Source organism: Anopheles coluzzii, chromosome 2 (genome assembly GCF_943734685.1).
Source record: "Anopheles coluzzii chromosome 2, AcolN3, whole genome shotgun sequence".
Classification (NCBI taxonomy): Eukaryota; Metazoa; Arthropoda; class Insecta; order Diptera; family Culicidae; genus Anopheles; species Anopheles coluzzii.
In genome coordinates, this window is record NC_064670.1 from 22,422,444 (window position 1) to 22,437,256 (window position 14,813).

At 46.5% G+C, this 14,813-nt stretch overlaps 1 protein-coding gene across 1 annotated transcript in view; it reads left to right on the top strand.

Annotated features, from left to right (window-relative positions):
* Positions 1–14,813, top strand: part of LOC120951295 (glucose dehydrogenase [FAD, quinone]-like) — a 63,994-nt gene that overhangs the window by 26,166 nt on the left and 23,015 nt on the right. The window lies entirely within an intron of this gene.

Here is a 14,813-nt window from a genome sequence, read left to right on the forward strand (position 1 = left end):
CAAAAACAGTACCAGCAAAAAGTTCATTTATCTTTATCTCAACCAATTTGTACCGAAGCTTTCGTGCATATCGATGCTGTTACCGATGCAAAGGGAAAGGGCTCCAAAATGTGGCGAGTTTGCTGAAACATGCTGCTGTGTGTTTGAAAGCAGAAAAAAAACTATAAAAAGCGAACAAAAACACAGTACAAGCGTGCCAGGACATGTGTATGCGAGGCAGGATGCTATCTGTGTTTGTGCGGTCGTGCTGCTGGGGGAAGTTTTCGGAAGCAACAACCACTTGTGCTATCGCTGTCATCAGCGCCACCATTAATATCATCATCAACATCACCGACCGGTTGATCGGTGCTGGTGATGGCGGTCGTAGCAAGGATCTATCTCTCTATCCCTCTCTCTTCCTAGGATGGCTTTTCGCTGTTGTTGTTGTTGTTGTTGTGGTGGTGGTACGGGTACGGAAAGTTGAGATTTCTGTGGGCAACATTTCTCGGTCCGTCCCGGGTTTGGTAGCGAAGTGTGGAAAACAGCGCCACGACACGTGTGTGCCGCCAGTTCGTGTGTACCTAGCAAAGAATGTCCCCGCAATGTATGTGTGTGTGAGTGTGTGTGTGTGTGTGTGTGTGTGTGGGTGTGTTCACGTTCCAATGTCCGTCCATCGCCAATGGAGATGTGTTTTGTCTTCCAAGCTCCAGCTTCCGTTGCTGCCTTGTTTTTTTTTATTATCATTGTTATTTCGAGCACATTATTTGGCATTCTCCAAAGACAAAGAATGTTGTCCTCAGATCGTCCCCCTCAGGTTTCTTTCCCGGCTACACTTATACACAAACCCAGCCGGTCCACTTGATCGCTATTCCTTTGTATTTTTAGTGCAATTTATTCATCTCGTTTGCGCTGTACCTTCGTCTGTTTTCCGCCCTTGCTTGGACCTGTGGCCCCTTTCGAGCCAAGGAAGCGAGCTCACATTTTTTCGCTTCGAAGCGATAAAACGACGATGTTTCACCATAATGTAAAATAGCATAATTTATGACGGTGCAGCAGAGGACAACGAACGAACAGGACTTTCAAAGGACTTGCTTCCCTTTGCTTGGCGCTTTTGTTTTTATTGCAAAACCATCTGACCACGACAATGATACTCACCGCGGGGGATTGATGCTTCGTCACGGCACACAAAGCTGCATTGCTTTTGGTACAACCATCGAGGTACTGGCCCGCGGAAAAACCTTATTCTCATTTTAATCCACGCTGCTTATCAGCATCTCGGTGCTTTGCCGCGTGGAGCCCTTGAATTTATACCCACCTCGTTTCCCATTTGCTCGCCCGTGCACAGTGGTACAAACAGAAGTAGACCCAAAAAAAAAAACGAAGTAAATTCCACACGTTTTACATTCTTGGGCAAAGTTTTGCTAACAGGAGGGTTTACCTCCTGTTATCTGGTTGAATATTTGATGGGTCCTCCCGTTTGCAGGCCGTCTTTCTATTTGCTGCACGTTTGCTGCAAGCGACGGGCTACGGTCTTCTTGTGCGGGGGCACCAACGAGATGAAAGTGACCATATAATGGTGTGCAATTTCGCCACCCGGCGAAACGATTCAATGCGGCATGTGCTTTGCTGCAGCACCGTGTCCCCTCCGCCCCGGACTGCAGTGTGTGCAGTGTGGCGGTGCAGTGTGGTACTGCTGCAAAGACAGCAGCTGCAAGGAAGTGAGTGCAAGTAACACCACCAAACGGGGTTCGTTCTTTTTTTTTGCTCTTGTTGCTTTTACTGATACACACACACACGTGCAGGGGGTCACGTGCAGCAGCAACACGGGCAGCAGTAAACAAAACGTTTGAGCTGATTTTGGAGGATTTTAGTTTAAATGGAGTAAGTAAACACGGGCGATAAACAGGTCGGCTCGCAAGTGCTGTGCGAAGCAAGGTTTACCCAGGGGAGTAAGGTATGTGTGTTGGTGGATTAGCAACAGGAGAAAAGGGATGCAGCAGGGTTGGGCTGTAATGGACAAAGTTTGCCGAGTGTGAACCCGTTACCCGTGACGGTGTGCAAACAAATGTGGTGCCACCATCTGTGTGGAAGATACTGTTTCAACAGGAACAATGAAACACATTTTAAATATATTTTGCTACAGTGCGGAGGATGATGTGCCTTAAAGCCTTGCTGTAAGCTTAATAGAACACTATCATCACAAAGGGTTGCATTTGGTACTATTACAACCATTAATCCTTTTTTGCCCAGTAGTACGATCCATATCTCGTAATTTAATTTCACACCTTCAGTTTAAATTTATCTAATGCCATTCCATATAAATAATTCCTCGATGCCTAGAAGGTGTCTAACGCCAAAGCACGCACCACCCTCGGGGGTGTAATCTTGACCAGCCTATCATAATAGAACTTTACGATTAAAAAGGCGTATACCTTCCGCGAACGACATCGGTAACGCAGTAGCAGCACCGTGTTTAGCAGGTTGACCTTTCGTGCACCAAAATGGTGCTGCCACAACCCGTCTACGACCCGTGCCGGGACTTAATCACCCCCGGGGTCGTAAAGCTTTCGCATCCGCATTGCAAATGGCTGCAAGGTGTTTTGGGATGGATTTTTGACACTTTGCTACGTGCCCGAACCTACCACCATCACCATTGCAACACGACGTCGTTCGTGTGGTGCGGTTTCGTAACGGTGGAAGCATTCAGTTTCCACCCGTTTTGTTTCGCTCCCTTCTTTGCAACGATACAGTACGCCAACCGCGCGTGATGTGACGGGTCGAAGGTGAACGGAAATGTGAATTGCGAAATGCGAAGTTTGCGAACGAATGCCTCCACAGGCGTGTTGTTGGTACGACGTACAGGCACAAGTGGTATTAAAAATGCAATTTTCCCCCACAACAGCAAAAAAAGCCCCCCCACCCCCCCCCCCCCCCCCGGTGCGGATAATCGCCTCGTGCCCGGATGAAGCAGGATTTACATTTGTAAAGCTCCGGAAAGTTCTGTTCTGCGATCGAATATGTTGGCCGGGAGGGAGATTATTACCGGTGCCCACCTGAGCTCTTTCTACCGGGTAACACCGGGCCAAAAGACTTTGCGGTGTGGAAAAGTTTTCCATTTTACGTAGCTGTCAAGCGGGTACGCATTCGTAATGCCAGCCGTTACAGTAATCCTGCATGCCCCCAATGGGGAAAACATTTCCGTCCAAAAATGTGGAGGGAATCGAACTTTTTGAAGGTAAACGATTGCAGCTTTTTTGTGTGAAACCGAACAAATAAGGAATGCGGAAAAACGATACGAAGTAGTTGAAGAAAACGAGCTTTGCTGACTGTTCCCGCAAGGGGATACGCAAGTGGCTTTTTAATCAATTCACTAAATTGGCAAAAATTGTCCCACCACCAATTGAATCGGATAAAGATGGGCCATACATTGTAGCAATTGCTTGGTGAAGGTTTTCGCCCTTTACGAACAAAAGTGACATTGTCGATTTACTTCACATTTTTAAAACGGGGGAGCTTTTCCTTCAAGGACACGCTTTAATGCAAATTACGGAGTTCCCCATCTCGAACGCCCAAGTGTCGCGTTTGTTAGTAATAAAACGTACAAAATGGCAAAAATATGATCTCGATTGCTTTTCGGATAGCGACAGTATGAGCGCGCAAGGAGCCGGAAGAAGCTTCCGGAAAGCTTTACGCTTTCGTACCTGCAGCAAGCCGAAACATTTGCCGAAATGGTTTTACAGTAAAGTATAATAATAATAATAAAAAAAAAACAAAAATCTACCGTACACGTGGTTACCGTGAAGAGGCGTCGCTCGCGTTGACGCCATTTTGTGTCACTCTCGCGCAAACTTCTCCTTGTGCTCGGTTGCGCTTCGCAAAACCGTTGAGCGCAACACTTCCCGCGACTAGAGCCAAACTTTTGGCGGGTGAGGATTATAACGCTTTTTATTATTGCATATTCTTGGTTCCATCGTTTCGGTGTCGTTTTGCCGATTTTAAGCTCTTTTTCTGCAATTGAGCGTAAAGTATCTCTTTTTTTCGTTGTTTTTTTCGAGTATTCTGGAGACAACTTTGCTACTTCTCGGGAAATTCTGCTCGGAAAATGTATTTTCAACTCAAGCGTCGTGCGGTTGCTGAAGACTACACGTCGCTCGCGTGTGTTAAGCTGGGATTACTTCTAATTGGTTTAGAAATTATACTTTTCGATTCGTTTTCCGCTTCTAGGTGCTTTTCAATGGAGGAGCTTTGGTTGGACGAGGCTTGTCATGTTTATGATTTGGAACGTATTTTTGGATTTTTTTTGTAAAGAGTTGAGCTTTTGGGGAGAAGTTACATTGCTGTAATCAATTGTTTGAATCTTTTCAAGCATGTTTTATAACACTCTACGGCCAACCTTATCAACAACAAAAATTTACCTATTTGAAGCAAAAGATCCTCGAAAAGAGAGTGCAGACGAACCTCGAGGAATTGCAACCATGAGTTGTCGGTTAATAATACACACTTGTATGGGCAATTTTCCCTCAACTAGCCAACTATACGGTACTTCCTGCATCTCGGAAAACTTTTGTCCCAAAAAGTAAGATAATCATTACCAACTGTGAACGACTTTGAGCAAGAAATCCACTTCAACTCGAATGTCGTGCAAATACGCGGGTTGCCCTCGTGTACATGACAACCTGCCAGCCAAGTGTGTAGTTTTGGTGCTTCTTCCCACAGCCAGAACAGAGCAACTTGTCGAAACTTGTTGCCGTGTTGTTTGTGCAAGCGTACAAAGTTCCGAGTTCAGCACACGGTTCCGATGGTCTCCGCCGTACCCCGACGTTGGCGCACGTTACCTGGGCGGAACTGTAACCATAGGGATGGCACAGGAAGATATTACACTGTGTGGTAGACACTTTCCTACCACACCGGTTTGATAGTTTGTACTGAGGTGGGGATGAAATCTTCTGTCCGTGCTTCGCAGCATCTGAAAGTGTTCCGGAAGCACTGCTCGTTTTGTTGTTTGTTCACTGTTACGGACCGCTTATCTTTGCTTCCTTTCAGAGTTTCGTATTTTGGGACGGGCGTAGCTTCCGATGAAACTTTTCAATATATGCATACTTACGGACAACCGATTGGGTTGGTGTTGCTATAGCAAGAGGGAAGTTACATCGTGAAATGAACAAATATTAAACAAACCGATGAAAGGATCATCATCTTCTTGGTTTAGTGGCGCGTGTGTTGTTATTTGTTCAATGGGAAAACTACATTCCGAACTAGTGAACTAAGGTTTTTATGCATGAGGGTAAATATATCCTGCAACGTGATACAATTCATACATTTTGGTAGAAGCTTGCTGCAGGAACCTCCAAAAATATGTCATCTTGTTGTCTCCTAGTGCTGTTCATATATACAAAAATATCCCTAAAATGGATACAAAAACATAAAACATCACCCCGAAGCTATGCTAACTTATTGGTGTAATGACAGCCATTTTTCACACGAAAGATTTAACAACCTATTTGCCGTGGAAGGATGAAACCATTGCGACGGTCGTTTGTTTTTTTTTACCGTTTTTTTTGTGCACATTACAAAGTCAGCATCCCTCTCGCTGGTCGCTGTGGGGTTTTGGAATTGAAAACGAACCCGAAACCTCAACCCGGTCGAGTGGTTTAATGTTACAAGGTTTACGGGTGTCCGTGACCATGCTAATCTAGATGACAAATCTGTCGCATTCCAGCGACTCTCGTTCTCTCTCTCTCTGTCTCTCTCTCTCATCCCCTGCGTAGTTATCAAAATTAACACCAAAGGGTGTCCCGTGTCGGCCTGGGGCTACGCAGTTTTGATGTATTACTTTCATTAGTTTGAGCTTTGAAGCACGCAGCAAAGTGTGTGAAAAGGAGTGTAAAAGAGGATCACTGTGCCTGATAATGGAACAGTGGCAATGGGGGACAAGCTTTTCGTTCGGTTCGTGTCATCTGTCCGCTGTAGAGCGTAAATGTTTTACTTACATTTTTATGGGTTTTCAAATGCTCGGAACAATGCAATAACGTGGCACTGCTCATTCACTCAGCCCCGACTACAAAGCAACACAAAGAGAAGCTGCTGCAGTCGATTTATGGCTGCGCTGTTCTTTAAGCTCCGTACGTAAGCAGCACCCCGTCGAGAACAAGCGCAATAATGGATCGTTAGCGGAAACGAGCTCGCCTTTCTTGCGTGAAGGGAAAGAAAAACTTTCCCTTTCTCCCGAAGAAGCACCGGTGCCACCGGTGGGCTGGGCTGCTGAGTGTGTAATTAAATTTGCCGAAAAGTTTCGCCCACCCGCCCAGTTTGGGTGGGAGTTGTGATATCGCTCTGCGTATTTGACCCACTTTTTTCATTCCACCGCCAAGCCCCGTGAAAAGGCATTAAATGGCGTCAATGTGAGGGATTACTGGCTTGACGATGAAAAGGTGCAAGCACCCAAGCACACATACATGCACACGCGAGAGTTAGCTTATTATGGCTCGAAACGAGATTACACATAAAAATGAAGAACCGAACTTGTGGCGGCAGGCTGCACGATGACGAGTCGCACTGACAGCGATGCTGATGCAGCCATTTCATTGTGCGAGCAAAAGCGATGATGTAAAATTTAATTAAAAGCACATGAACGCAAAGTTTTAATGGTGGTTGGAGTTGGAAGATCGCAACGGCCGGGTTTGCCAGGTGTTTTATGCACATTTCGGTGTATCTTTTAATGAAAATACTTTCCACATTGCAGATGCACCAGTGAGTTGCAATTTGAACAGAGGGAAGTATGAATATTGTTGTATTAAAGTCTTCCAGTTACAAAACGTCCCAAGGCAGGGAGGAAGCAACATTCCAGCAACAAATTAATTGGCTTCCGGTACGATGCGTATCTGGCGCCCTCCGCCAGACCAACCATCGATAAATCATTTATGCAAACGCAAACGCACATGCTCATGACAACACTTAGCCGTGCATGCTACTTGCAAGATTTATCTGCCCGAACCCCACGGTGAGTAAATAGGCCGGCCCATCACAATCACATCTCTCTCTCTCGGTCGGTGCAGCATCATGTGTCGGTGCAGCGTGTGGCCTTTGCTGGTTTTGACGAGCGTCCCCTAACAACCGATGGTCAGAGTCTTTTGCTACTTTGGGGTTGGAATTCACAACTCGTGCAGGCAGGAGAGTGCGTGAGAGAGGCTTCGAGGCATGAGGGCCCAGTCGGATTGAGTGCTTGCTGGAAGGATCGCTTTCTTTTGAGGTCTCGTTCCCTTCTCTTAGTAAGGTCAGTTTCTGCTGGATTTTCCTCCTCGAAAAGGGCGATACAGTGTACACATTGGCGTACGGTTTGATTCGTTATTTATTCAGCAGTACACCGGTGGCAGGGGTTCGAGTTTGAAAATGAACTCTCCAAAGGGACTGCGACCGAGTGTGCAGGATGAAAGCAGCAGTGGTATGGAAGTCCGCCCGTGTGAAGGAAGTCCGTCCAAATGCTGGATATGTCTGGGCTAGAAAAGCTAACTTCCAACACCGAAGGATAGGAGGGATGAAGGAACTCGTCTCGGTATTGCCATCGGGCCCCATGGGAGGGTACAGGTTTAATGAAAATATGTTTATGTATGCTTTGTCGCTACGGAGCGTCCAGTTCGAAGTACACATTCGAAATGGTTGGCAGAGGGAAAGGGTGCGCTACACGCGCTCGAGAAGAAAAGGGGAAAAGGCGTGCCTGGCAGGCAATTGGCAGGCACTGGCTCTTCTTGAGCCTCTTACTGCCGGAGCTTCCCCAGGAGCACCTAGACACAATGGTTGTGCTGTTGTCCTAGTTTTCCTAGAAGTCAGCCACCCTTCGGTGAGCAGTGCGCAGGTGGTAGCATTGGGGGTAAATATTCTTCTTATCAATTATGAACGACCGGGTATAGGGCATACGGCGACACAACGACACACAACTGCCCATGGGCATGCGAACGGGAATGTCTTTCTCCGTGCGAAACGCTGCAGACCGAGTGAGAGAATTGTTTTCTGTGTCTTTGGTACGTTTGTACCACGCCACGGTCGCCTTTCGTCAAGATGATCATGTTGTTAGCAATTATAAACTGTTTGCAATGGCGTTTTGTTTTGTGTTTTATCCATTGTTGCTGACCGGTGACTAAATGAGGAATGGTACAGGCCTGATTTGCGCGATGGTTGCTGTTGACGTTGCAGACGTTGGTTTTGCTTTTCCCCAAGAGGTAAATTTCATCAGTTACAGAGACCGACTGTACCTAATTGTGAGTTGATAAAAAAAAACAACAACAAACAAAAGGTGTACTGAAGAGTGGTTTAAATTGTTGTATAAGTTGATTTTTTTACATCACCCAAGGAGCTTAAAGCTAGTTGAATTTGAACGACACCTGGTTGGTGGAGTCGCATGGTGCCTCATGCAGAGCGCAGTATTACGCATCATAGATGATAGCAGTTCGAGCCTCGAATTATACACTATACACCACGCAAAACATGTGTTTAAAATTCTTACCAAAAACAGTATAAAAAGGGCATTCATCCCCCATTTTGTGTGTAATTATCGGTTCGTATAAAACAAACATCTCTGTTAAGAAAACAGCTCTCACTTGTTTAATGAATCGTAAGGAGTAATGAGAGTCGGAGAAGAGATGGAAGAAAGAACGAAAAAGAACTGCCGAAACAAATAAGAGAGTAATGTATGTGTGTCTGTCTTGAGCGCGATAGAGAGCTCTTTCAGCACGTTTTTTATTCACAACAAACCACTAACACCTACACATCCACGCGGTGCATCGAATCCTCCTTCGTAAGACGGTTTGTGGAATAAAAAAAAACAAACGCACAAACAGAACGAAAAGAGCTTTTATGGCGCTAATGAAATTTTACTAAGCGAAAAGAATTACCTTCCCGTTCGCGGTAATGGCCGCGTACACTTTGGTGCGCGTGTGGGATAAGACGTGAAGAATGGTACGGTTTCGTTTTGGGTCATTTGAAGCATTTACAACAGAGCGCACAACACACACAGAGAAGCACCAAGTGAAGCACCTTCCTCCTCGTTCGCGGCTAGCCCATGTGTTGCTAAATAATCTATCTCGATCATCAGCCTTGTTTGGGGCTGTGGCTGTATAGCGGGAGTGCCTCTTTTATTGCAGCTTAAGCACAGTCGGCTCATTGATTTTTCGTATCGGAAGATGTATGTATGTAGGTACATAATTTGAAAAGCGCTTTCCCAAGATGCGTATTAACGAGGTTCCATAAGCTTCCCAATGATTAAACGATGTCTTTGTTCGAAGCGAGAAAGAAGAGACAAAGAAAAGGCAAGCGTGAATGTTACTTTAAAGTGTCTGCAAAATGGAGCAAAAGCTTTTACCATTCCATACCACCGTGGGTGTCTGTGGGAGCTTGTCAGAACGCCTGAAGCGCCGAGAACAAGAAGTTCGCTTCTTTGGTCACACACTTTGGAGCATCGAAAAGGACGGGAACGTTTGCCCGACCTTGCGAATGAATTCCCTTTAGCGAACCGTCCATCGTTACCGACTCGTAAACAAATGTTTCCACTCGAATCACATCGGAAGGCAGCTTGTTGTGCCGTCAGTTACAAGGCGCGTGGATCGAAAAATCAATATTGGTACAGTGGTGGGGCACCTTTCGGCCCCGGTGCCCGATGCGATGCGTACATGGAATTGGCCAAACTTGGGCTTGAATGTGAATTGAGATTTGGGTGGTTTTTCCCGTGTCTAGCATGCGTCTGTCCTGGAAGCCTGGATGGAGGTGGGGAGAGAAAATTAGAGGACGAAGCGGACTAATGGCTCCGGGGGATCCCTAGATTGTGATTATTGTTCGAGAAAATGTTGTGTGCCAGGGAAAAGGCGGCTACTTTCGATGTTGTGCTGCTTGTCGTTGTCTTTTAGGTGTGCCACTGTCCCGAATCTATATGATAATGTGTGTATGGGTGTGTGTACTTTTGCAAGAGCATCGGTAGAGCTGTCTTTTTTTTTCTTTACATCTTCTATAGAATGATTTCGCAACCGTAACGATCCGCAGGCCCCGAAGGTGTTTGTATGCTAATGGAACGCAACCGTCCCGAATGGAAAGCTCTTTGACAAATCCCTTTCAAGGGGAAAATTCATTTCGGTTGAATTTGGTATATAATCTCCGCCGCCACCCACCACCACCACCAATGTAAGGCTATTTTTGTGTAACAGTGTGTGAATGCTTGCAAAGGAGCGTGTCGCTAACAGGGCCATTGAAGCGCTACGAGACGGTGAACGTGTTTTCTGTATGTGATTAAAGCTGCGGTACTGAAACTGTCCGCTGTTCTGCTTTCTTATCCGTGTGTGCTACCGAACAACGTTGTCACAAACAGACAAACTAGAATTTTGTTTGTTGTGGGTTTAAATAAGCTCGCCTTTGTCCGGGTGCCTGTTTTTGTACATGCAGACAAAACGTTCAAAAGTCTCCCGCCCCAAATGGGGTTTGCCCGAAGGAAAGCTGATGTGCACAGAATTCAATTTAGTTCAATCTGCTCAGCTTACTGGATTAGTAACGGATTTGGAAGATGATGTGCACTACCTTCCTCCTCCCCCCCGTCTACCCGGGGATGGCTGTCAGGTGGCCGCGTGACTTGTGCCGGTGCCGGTTTGCCTTGGCTGGCAAACAGCCCACTGACGATGAGCGAAAGCTGACTCTCGTGTGATGGACGTCGAGACGGTGGGACGACGATGTGCGCGCGAAGTGTAATATATCGGATCCGATTCGCCGATCTCCGACAAGGTGTTTTCTCGTTTTTTTATGCCTCATGCCGGCCGGCGTAACAAAGCTCTTTTTAGCACCGGGTTGAAATGGGTTGCTTTTTGTTGTTGCACAAAGAAGAAGGCGTACCTACTTGAAGCTAGACGTGCGGTAAATTGGATAAAGAGATCGCCTCCGCAATGGGTGGACAATGGGTGCGATCGGTAGTGCGATGGATTACCGTTTTTTGGCACGCACCTTGCAGTGAAAAAGAATGAAGAGCGAGCAGGGAAGAAGAGCCGTTACATTATCGTTGTCCTTTTTACATAGAATACAAAGTAGCAAACGAGTAGCACAATGCTGACAATGCACGCCGACCATCGAGGGGCCATCGTAGCTTGACGATATTGTAGATTAAAGGAGAGAGAACAAAAAAACAGCCTGATATGCAGCATAAGAAAGACCAGGGAATAGACAAACCAGCTCACTTTACAGCTGGGGAAGAGCAAAAAAGGAGCATGGAAATGATACCAAGGCCCGGTATAAGCTCGTTACGCTCGAAAGGCTCGGCAATCAGCAGGATCACAGAACCCGGTCCCCGGCTGTCCGGTGAACGAAGAAAGCTAGCGTAAAGGTGAGCTTGAGCGGAAGAATTTGTCGTCACAAGCAGTTTCTGTTACCCTGCCGCTGCTGAACACGGCGATAATCCTGCCGATAATGTTTGCTGTTGTCAGCAGGATCGTGTAACGGGAGGGTGGGATCATGATTTTTATGCTGTTGTGCAGAAGTAGGCGGTAATATTGGCAGCAACAGCTTGGGCAGGTAACTGCTGATGCATCATTAATTTGCTGGACTGCTCGTGCTGCTTGAAGTTTATAAGAAAGGCCATTGCTCTGAAGAGTGTTTTAATTTACTCCCTCCAACGATAGATTATCGTACAAGTGCAGCTGCAAGTGAAGCCATTAGTTTGTGTTCTTAAAACATGTTTTTAATTCAGCACAACGTGACATCCCGTGCAAGCAGCTCCTGTGCCGGCCAATTTGTACTCACTTGAAACACTTCGAAACCGAAACCGGTACTACGAATCAATGGTAAGGCGGTGTGTCTTTGTCACTAAACATGTATAGTGGTATGGTAGAGGGTTTTAAGTAGAAAGTCTTGTTCCACTCCAATGGCAGCGTCAGCGACACGAAGCCGCCACTGGCTGCCTTCGGCTGTTCGTCTTTCTCGTGCACTCAGAACCTTTCCCGGTTTGTTCGCGTTTGGGTGAAAAGTTGTTGGTGCTTTCCTTCCCTTTTCTAGAATATATATACGTACACGCGGAATAGCTACGAAACCTTCCGAAAGCTAACTTATAATGGTTTGATTAAGTTTTCTGCAAAAGCTACAAAAAACAAACCCCAAGAAATAAAACAACAGCGATACAAGAACACCGACAATTCCCCGAAATATGTGTTCCTTCAATTAGGGACGAAATTTAATTAAGACAATTTTGCTCTTCCAAACGATCGGAGTGGAGCGTTCCGTTTTGAGGAAATGTTCATACTGTGCATTTTTTTTGTGCCGGATTTGTATACTGTGAATTTCGTGCTAAAACAGTCTAGAGGTCAGATTTTTGGCACTAGAATCACAATAATTGATGTTGGTTTTTTATTCCCAAAGTTTGTCGAAAGCAACAATAATAAAAGCCAAACACCAACGAGTTGAGGGGGAAAAACATAAATAAATCTAACCTCTTTCCATCGCGGGGCCGCATCGAAGGCGGGTTCGTTTACGATGGGTCGAGCAACGGAGCTTCGTGACCAGAATAAGGACAGCCTGCGTTGTGCTGTAGTGCTCGGTGTGAAACTAACTTGGATGTAGCCGCTCGTTTCGCTCGTTCGATGACTGCAATCGATCGAAATCTTCCAGTATTGGATCCAGTTTCGGTGAGCTTTGTGTGCGAAGGAGTTCCTTCTTTCTTCATGCTGACTACACCGCTTCCAGCCCACAGTTTTCAAAGTAACACTTCGTTCGTTTGTCGAGCCAGTTAGAGGCAGATTATAGGATCCTTTTGCCAGCCAGGGTTTTCATCGTTCAATCTCACCCGCGTGCTGGCATGGTTCCGGAATGTGGTTCGTTGGCCGTCGTATCACTGTGCCCGATGGGAAGACACCTTCCTGTATGACGTGATCTGATCTGAAAGCCATTACCCGACCCACTGTGTGTATGTGTGTGTTTCGTCAGTAGTTTGGTTCTGTGCCGTGGTTCGTTTTGCCCTTCCGTTTGATTATGAGCAGCGCGTGATTCCATCGGGAGGTAAAAAGGGGCAGCAGCAGCAGTGGCAGCTCCAATGGTGACAATCACATTCGTAACGCTGCTCCGTGGATCCGGATCGGTATGCCACTCACGTACGTTACCAGTTCGCGAAACAAGAACGCCAAGCGAATGGCATGCCCACGTGCTCACGACACGGTGTAAAGGAAAACACGCGACGCGAAGCTTTGATTCAAATCACACACAGGAGGACCACTCGTTTGCTCGTTTGCATCACGGAAAAGCGGGAAGCTTTCTGGTGGAAGGAACAAGACGGTAGGCGAATGCCACGCCACGAGAATGACTAACGCGTTGACGTTATCGAATTTGGCTAATGAAAAATTTATTCAAATTAAAATTCATAACTACCAACCCACCCCCAGCCAGTGAATGTGATTAACCGGCGTTGGTTTCCTTTTCTCGCGGAAAGGGCACACACAAAGCCTAGACTCTGGGCGCTTATTGTGCGCAAATCGGGTTAGATATTTCCGCGATAGGAATGCTTAGCAGCCGGTGGAGGTGGTGATGGTGGGATTCGAACGTTTCTTATGGCTGCGCTTTGTAGTTTTTACATAAGCTCTTCTCAAGACAACTTCCTCCAACTGGTGGCGGGGATGGCGTTGGGTTGAATTCTTTGTCACCGCGCGACGACACCTTCCTGTCCTGCGAGCGACAACGACGTGACGGCATATCCGTCAGGTGCAGATGGTCGCACGGTGGATGAGATTTATCGAGATTATTTCTCACGCCGGTGTGAATTTATTGGTTCGGAGGAATTCCGTTCGAACTTTAATCCAGATTGATGATGAGCCGGGGAAGGAGCTTGACAAGTTGGAAAATGAGTTCTGTATTATTTTCCAGCTGGTTTGCCTCTTTGACTACGACTTTTTCGCACGAGAATAAAAGAAAAGCAAACCTCTTTTCTAGTTTTGAACTGGGAAATGATGAAATTGTTGTGCAAACATTGTTATGCAAGCTTTGTTCATGGTAGGTCATATTGAATGTTTTTTTATCTGATACTACACCGGAAGATGGTTGCTATGAATAAATGTCCTTTAGCTCTTCTTATGAAACGATGGCAGATATTGGAAATACATAACAAGGAAATCAATTTTGCTCTTCTTTCCACTTCGTATGACACATATTCACCCACACACAAAAAACAGCTGCATCAAACTGTACTGCTAGTCGACACCATTTGCACCACGGACAATATTTCCCAATACCTTCCAATGGCACCTTCCTGCGAGAACCTTTCGCCATAAAGAAAAAGGTCCCATCATTGCACTTGAATAAAAATAAACTTCCTTCGGGGGAAAATCAACACAAAAGCTCTGAAACGCCCTGACACGTGTCCGCACCACCGTTGCTTATGCTGTCTCCCCAGGTGCGGGCGATAACGACAATCGATGAGGAATTTCTCACACGAAAACAATTTCCTACGCTTTCGGGCGTTATGGGGCCCCCGGACCGGGAGCCGAACGACACGCGGTACAGCAAGTGCAGAAAGTGAGCACACAAACAAGTCAACCTCGAGGCGGAATGTGTCATATGTTCCCTGTTTTTGCTTCCTGCACTGGGCGTGCGGTTGGTCATCGGGTTTGGAAGGGAAGTCGGGGATGGGAGGGGGCTAATAATAATCCTATACCACAAGCCCTATGGCAATATGGTTGGCCGCTCGTGCTGCTCTCGCCAGGATGCCACTAACGTGTTGGCACCAGGAAGCAAGATCTCCGTGCCATGCTGAAGGGGGGGGGGGGGGGGTACCTACCCGAATCTTGCTTTGTCACCTATCCCAAGACACGAGTACTGGCGAGTGATGT